Source organism: Phyllostomus discolor, chromosome 7 (genome assembly GCF_004126475.2).
Source record: "Phyllostomus discolor isolate MPI-MPIP mPhyDis1 chromosome 7, mPhyDis1.pri.v3, whole genome shotgun sequence".
Lineage (NCBI taxonomy): Eukaryota > Metazoa > Chordata > Mammalia > Chiroptera > Phyllostomidae > Phyllostomus > Phyllostomus discolor.
Genome location: NC_040909.2, coordinates 106,509,771 through 106,515,770, shown reverse-complemented (window position 1 = coordinate 106,515,770; position 6,000 = coordinate 106,509,771). Strand labels below are relative to the sequence as shown.

Here is a 6,000-nt window from a genome sequence, read left to right as displayed (position 1 = left end):
CAACCTTTTTTATCTCATGACACACATAAACTATTTACTAAAATTTTGTAGCACATCAAAAATATTATATTTTTTGCTGATCTGACAAAAATAATAGGTGTAGTTTTGATTTATTCACACTATACAGCTATGGTTGTGTTGGCTGTTGTAATTTTTTAATTTGACAGTCTAAGGGCAAAGAGGTCTGTGGTCCTCACTAAATTTTTAAAACAGTCAGGATTGCATGTTTTAAAAATTCTTGCAGCACACTGGTTGAAAATCACTGGACTATAATAAAGTGACATAGTTGAGCAAGAGAAAAATTAAATGAGAAGTTGCATAATTTTTTAAAGAATTTTAATTTACCACAAATATAAAAATACTGACTATAGGCACTTTTTTCATTAGTTAAATTATTGAATAAATGCAACCTCTCTATGCCTCACTTTCATCATTTGCAGGTTATAGATAATATCTCTCATTGCATATTGTGAGGATTACATGAGTCTAAATTATTCAGTTGTCAAATGTTTTCCAAATTATAGCTAATAATATTTCTTCCCATTTTGTAAATGTGAAAACTGGATTCCAGTACATACTTCCAAACCTTAGTTGTTGGTTGCATTTCAGGAATCACCTTTTCTATGTTGATTAATCTGTTAAAAGCTTGAATTGGAAAACAACATTGCTTTCTGAGACAGTTCATACATCCAGGATGATCCTTGGAGACTGTGAATGGGTACTCAGGTGGGAAGAGTTCAATAATCAAAATAACACACTTTTGTGTTTTATATTTATAAAACAAATCGCTGTCCTTGTTTGAATTTTTAGTCACATTTCTGGGCAGGTATATCAGCCCAGGATTCCAAAGGATGTTAAGACCACAGGGAAAACGCATTTGTGTCCAGGACCAGCGTAGAGGCGGGAGAGAGACTGGCCAATCGGAGCTCAGGCTGAGGACTGGTGCCGCCCACTTTGGTCGAGCACCGCCTCTTTTCCGTCCATCTCTCTGGGAGTGGAGGGGTGTCGCTGGCTCGTCTAGCCCCTGCCTCTAAGTGACAGGACCCTGTACAGCAACACTTCTAGCCGGTCACGAAGTTTGTCGGTCCTTGCTTTGGCTGAGCTGAGGTGTGAGTGTGTGTATGTGTGTGTCCGGAGAGGGTTATTTCTGGGAGGCGGGGGAGGATCTGGCCAGGAAGCTCGGGATCCGGGATTGAAGGCGTTTTGGAGACGATCTTTCCGCTTCTGGGGACGGCACTTGGGCGGGCTGGGCTAAGGGAGGATCTGGAAGAGGAGGAACCCGGGCCCTGGGGAACCCAGTAGGTATGGTAATGACTTAAGGACCCGTTCCAGCGAACCGGGCGCTCACGGTGGGGGTGGGAAATAACCTGTGCGGGATTCGGGCTGGCGGTGGACTTGACTGCCTCGGTTGCTAAGGAACGCGTGGTTTCCGCTCTGCCAAAGTGTCGGGCGGAGGCGGCTGGGCCCTGGAAACCTAGCCACGCCCACCTCTCCAAGGCCTTCAACTAGAGATTGGCTCCTTTGTGCTGTCAGTTAATACGTGTCCGTCTATTTTATTCTTCAGTTCAGTGGGTTGTGTAGTTCTTGCTCTGTCGTTCATCTACCATTTTATGACTCTCCACACTTTCCATCTTCACTTAATCTACAAGTATCTGCAGACTGAAACATTTGCCAGGAAGAGCTTTAGGCAGCGTGAGGTGGTTTTATTAGGGGCGGGTGGAATGGGAGGAGTCTTTTCCCCAGCGCTTGCTGAATCACTGAACCCGCAAGGGTGTCCACGTAGATAACTAGGAATAGGGGCCTAGGAGACCTGGATTGTTATATCTGGATTCTTCTTTTTCTTGCTGCTGCCTGTTTTGATCTCAAGGAGCTTCTTGGGAAGTTGAGGCAATTCATTACTGGACAATATATGTAGGATCTATCTCCCTTTCAGACGTATTGTGGAGAGGGCGGATACTAGCATATATATCCCTATTTTGCTTAATTCGTCCATATTAAAAAATGAACTATGAAATGGTAACCACAAATAACTATTTTACATTTCTTCTTTGCTCATATCAGCCGTTGCCCAGTGATTCAGCAGAATAAACAGTCCAGAGAGAAAACAAAGGAGCTAAAAGTCTGCTTTTACTTCCCTTCTGCTAGGTGTGCTGTATAAATCTCCAAGAAGGAAGCTTTTATAGCTTGTTAACACTGGGAAGAACCTTGACCTAGAAATGTGGAAACTGGCAGGGTTAGGGAATGTTTGTCCTTAGGCAAACCTCATAACTGTTATCCATGAAGTGGGAATATTTATGTGCCCTTTGTTCCTAAAAAGTAAGGAGGATAATTGATTGTGAAAGTATTTTTAAAGTAATGATTTACACAGATGTAAAGTGTTATTGATTAGAATTTTCTTCTTTTGTCTATAGGATCTGAATTTGTAAACATACGTGATTATGATCAATTAGCTTAAAATATTTTCAGACTTCCTTGTAATTTCTTTTTTATCTTTGGGTTATTTAGAAATGGGGAAGACACCCATTCTTCTCTCCATTATTGATTGGTTCTGGTTAGGTGCACCAGGAATGTCATGCATGACACTTTTTTCCCCCTGACATCACTAGATTTTTTTCAAGATTATATATATCCTGAAAGGATTGGGAAAGATTACCTTGTAATCCAATGATGAATATCTTTTTGGTAACATATACCACTCTGAGAAGCCAAGGAAAGCTATTGACTCTCCTCTTAGAAAAAGACAAATTTGAAGCATAAGTGGACGCTAGATTAAGAACATGTGTTTTCGATCAACTTCTTAAGTAAAAAGGAAATTACTCTTTCCCTTTGCTCATCCCACAGAGAGATTGGGTAACTTATATCCGAAGTTACATAGCTGGGAGCAGAGTTGGATATTCTTTCTTCCAGAGTGCATTTTACTACAGCTTACTTTAGTTCACTTTAGTTCAGGGTCTTCAGCCAATCCCCAATCCTTTTTCTTTTTTTTTTAAACATTTAGCAAACAGGAACTACCATTGCTCAATAAATTGTTGCTGTCTTTCAACACCATATCAGCTGTATTTTATTCCAAATTACTTTGATCATTCTCTTAAATCATATTTATTTGAGGAAGAGAATTATCAGATATTTTGGGAAAATATTAAATTTTTGAAGTAATCATTAAGTACATAAATTTTCTCTTTGATTAGGGTCCATTCTGGACAAAGAAAAGATGCCACTAGAATATGACTACCTGACTCCTAAAACTCTTTTCTTAAACTTAAATGAATAATCTTTTATAACATTTTAATTTCCTGTGGCTAAAAAAATATTGTGGTTGGTTCCACTGTGACTGTTTTCCTGATTTCTGTATTAAAATAGAAGGCTATAAATAGAGGGGTTTTCCCCCAAGTTCCTTTATCTAGCTTTATCAATAAAAGTGGGCATTAGTAGTGGATATTGTCATCAGATGTGGAAAACAATGAGGAAAAAGTATATGGCTTTTGTAATAAACACAACAGTATGTAGGAGCACCTGTTGTTTCTTTACCACTTACAATTTTATTCAAACTGTTTAGTATGTTGAAAGACAAACTGAGAGATATTAAAATGTTTGAGAGTTTACTTGAGCAAAAATTGATTTGAATTGGACAGCATTCAGTCTAGCAGATAGGAAGGAGCTAGACTTTTAGGCAGAAGGGTATGGGAATGAGGAATTTATACTGCCAAAAAAAAAATAAAAAGGGCTGATTATTGTGAGGTTACTTCCTTTAGGGGATGGCAGGGGCCTATCAAGCAGATTACCTAACTAGTTAGTGCTGATCAGGTGATTCTTGATAGACTGGTTTAAGATTCCTGTTCTGGAAGAGCTGAAATTGTAGTGAAGTCTTGGGTTGGTGATGTGGGGTTGAACATAAGCAACTCCATTTTGGGCCTGTTGTCTTGTTTTTAACAAGTATTTAACTATCTCTCTCTTTACTCACTTCATTTCTGATAGAGAATTGGAAATAAGGACAAGTAGATTAGAGAATGACAGCTTTTAGGGGATTAGTAAATAATAGCTCATTCTCTTGGGTTTGTCAACGGACAAGTAAAGTTTGCATTATCAGTTTTGTTACTAAGGAGCTGATTGGACATAGTGCTTTAGATAGGAGACCATAAATGAGTACTAGGACCTCTTGCCCTCTATTACTTCTACTCCCTTTCTCAGAACCTAGATTTTAGTTCAGAGTTACTGCTCTGCATGCTCCAGGACAGACTGAGAGAGGAAAAGAGGACTTTAGGTGTTTACAGGTTTATAATAGGGTGTCTCTACCCGTTGGAACAATATGGACCAATGGATTTTTTCTACCTATCAGATCATTTCTCTTACTGTGCAGCTGTGAATAAGGAGTGAGAAACCAAGACGTTAATCTGGTACTCCAGAGACTGACTAGGGTGATACCTCTGGGCCATTTGAAATATGTGGAGGTGATTTAAAATTATTACAGTGTCTTTAAAAAAACTCTATTGGTTTAGGGACTCTACAGTTTAGGGATGCTAAATATTGCATAATGTAGAGGTCCACCAGCTCAAAGAATTTCCTTCTACCTCAAGGCCAAAAACATCTTCATTGAGGACCACAGTTCCCCAGGAAGCTCCTTTATGTAGAAGCATGAGGGTAGTCTTCCCCTCTAGTCTTTGTTCCTATGTATCCGTGTTTTTGATATCAGTAGATTTGGCTCTATGTGTGAAGGTCTTAATGAAAATTCAGCTTAGAATATAGTTATTTTTTGGTATTCTTTCAGAATGACTACATTGATATTAATGGAAACAGGGATACATATTTTATCATATTTGATATTCTCAGGACATTTCTTACTTGACAAATAAGAATCAGAGAGTCTTAGAGACAAATCTTTTTATATAATGCATATTACTACATTTAATCCTTTCTTATATGGTAGAAATGTGAAGTCTCTTTGCAACAATAGAGTGAGATGGATGTATGTTTTTGGGGGGAAAGAAAGTTTATTTCTTAGCTTACCCCTTTTGAAATGTTAACAACAGTAGAAAGGTAATACTCTCTACTGCAAGGTTTAACAAACACTGTTTTCTTGAATTAGAAGATGAAGACAGTGCCATAAATGAGAGGATCTTGTCATTTTCATGGTTTTCAAGCCGCTGAACATGGAGAGTGACAGCAGGAATAAAAAAGTTTAGTTCTTCTACAGAGTATTATGTAGTGACATAGTTACAAAAATAACATACTATTTAAATTGAACAACTTAAAATTTAAGCAAAAACAGAAGCAAGATGGTTTAATCCAAAGAACATTTTTACATACTTTGAATATTAAAAATATTTATGTATCACATTATGTAGAATAATAAATTCTATAGATACTTGTGGCAAAATCCTTATTGTCTATTTCAGTTTATTACCTACACCAGGTAGAAGGTACACTAGACCAAAAGTTTTAGACTTGGCTCCAGCATAGACATCTCATATGTTGGGTTTTATAATGTTTCCAGGCATCAAGTTCTTCCGTTGTCCATGAAAAGATTTGATTTGTGATTTGCTACCATTTTTTTCTCAAGAATATGCTTGTATATTATAATTCATACTTGCTATTCACAGTGATTCTCTCTGGGCAGGGTAAATCATTTCTTTCAGGTGGGAAGTTATAATTTTAAAGAGAACTTCCCAATTTCTGATTCTATTTTGTCTGTTTCCTAGAGGTCCATTCTGTCTCTTGTCTCCTCAATATGCCCCTCCCATGCATATGCACATTTTGTAAACACTAGACTATGTAGAAATGATCTATGTATATAATCCCTTTCAATGCCAAAATGTTCTGGACAATAAATCCCATAAAACCAAGGGAAATGAAATCAGTAGAGGACTCAGAGGCATACCTGTGAAAATCTAAGAAGTTTAAGCTAAGAAGGACATTTAAGAAAATTCTTGGACATCTAACACGTGCAAGACTACATGGTGTCTGTGGATAGGAGAACTGCATGTAAAAACAACAGCTAATGAT

At 37.7% G+C, this 6,000-nt stretch overlaps 1 protein-coding gene across 6 annotated transcripts in view; it reads left to right on the top strand.

The window, feature by feature from the left end:
• The first annotated feature begins 968 nt into the window (after positions 1–968).
• The window catches only part of TRIQK (triple QxxK/R motif containing), a 75,694-nt gene continuing 70,662 nt past the window's right edge, over positions 969–6,000 (top strand). For all 6 annotated transcript variants that reach the window (XM_036031239.1, XM_028533994.2, XM_028533993.2 and 3 more), the window contains exon 1: positions 969–1,107. The gene's annotated coding sequence lies outside the window, so the exon portion shown is untranslated. The remainder of the gene's footprint in view (positions 1,108–6,000) is intronic.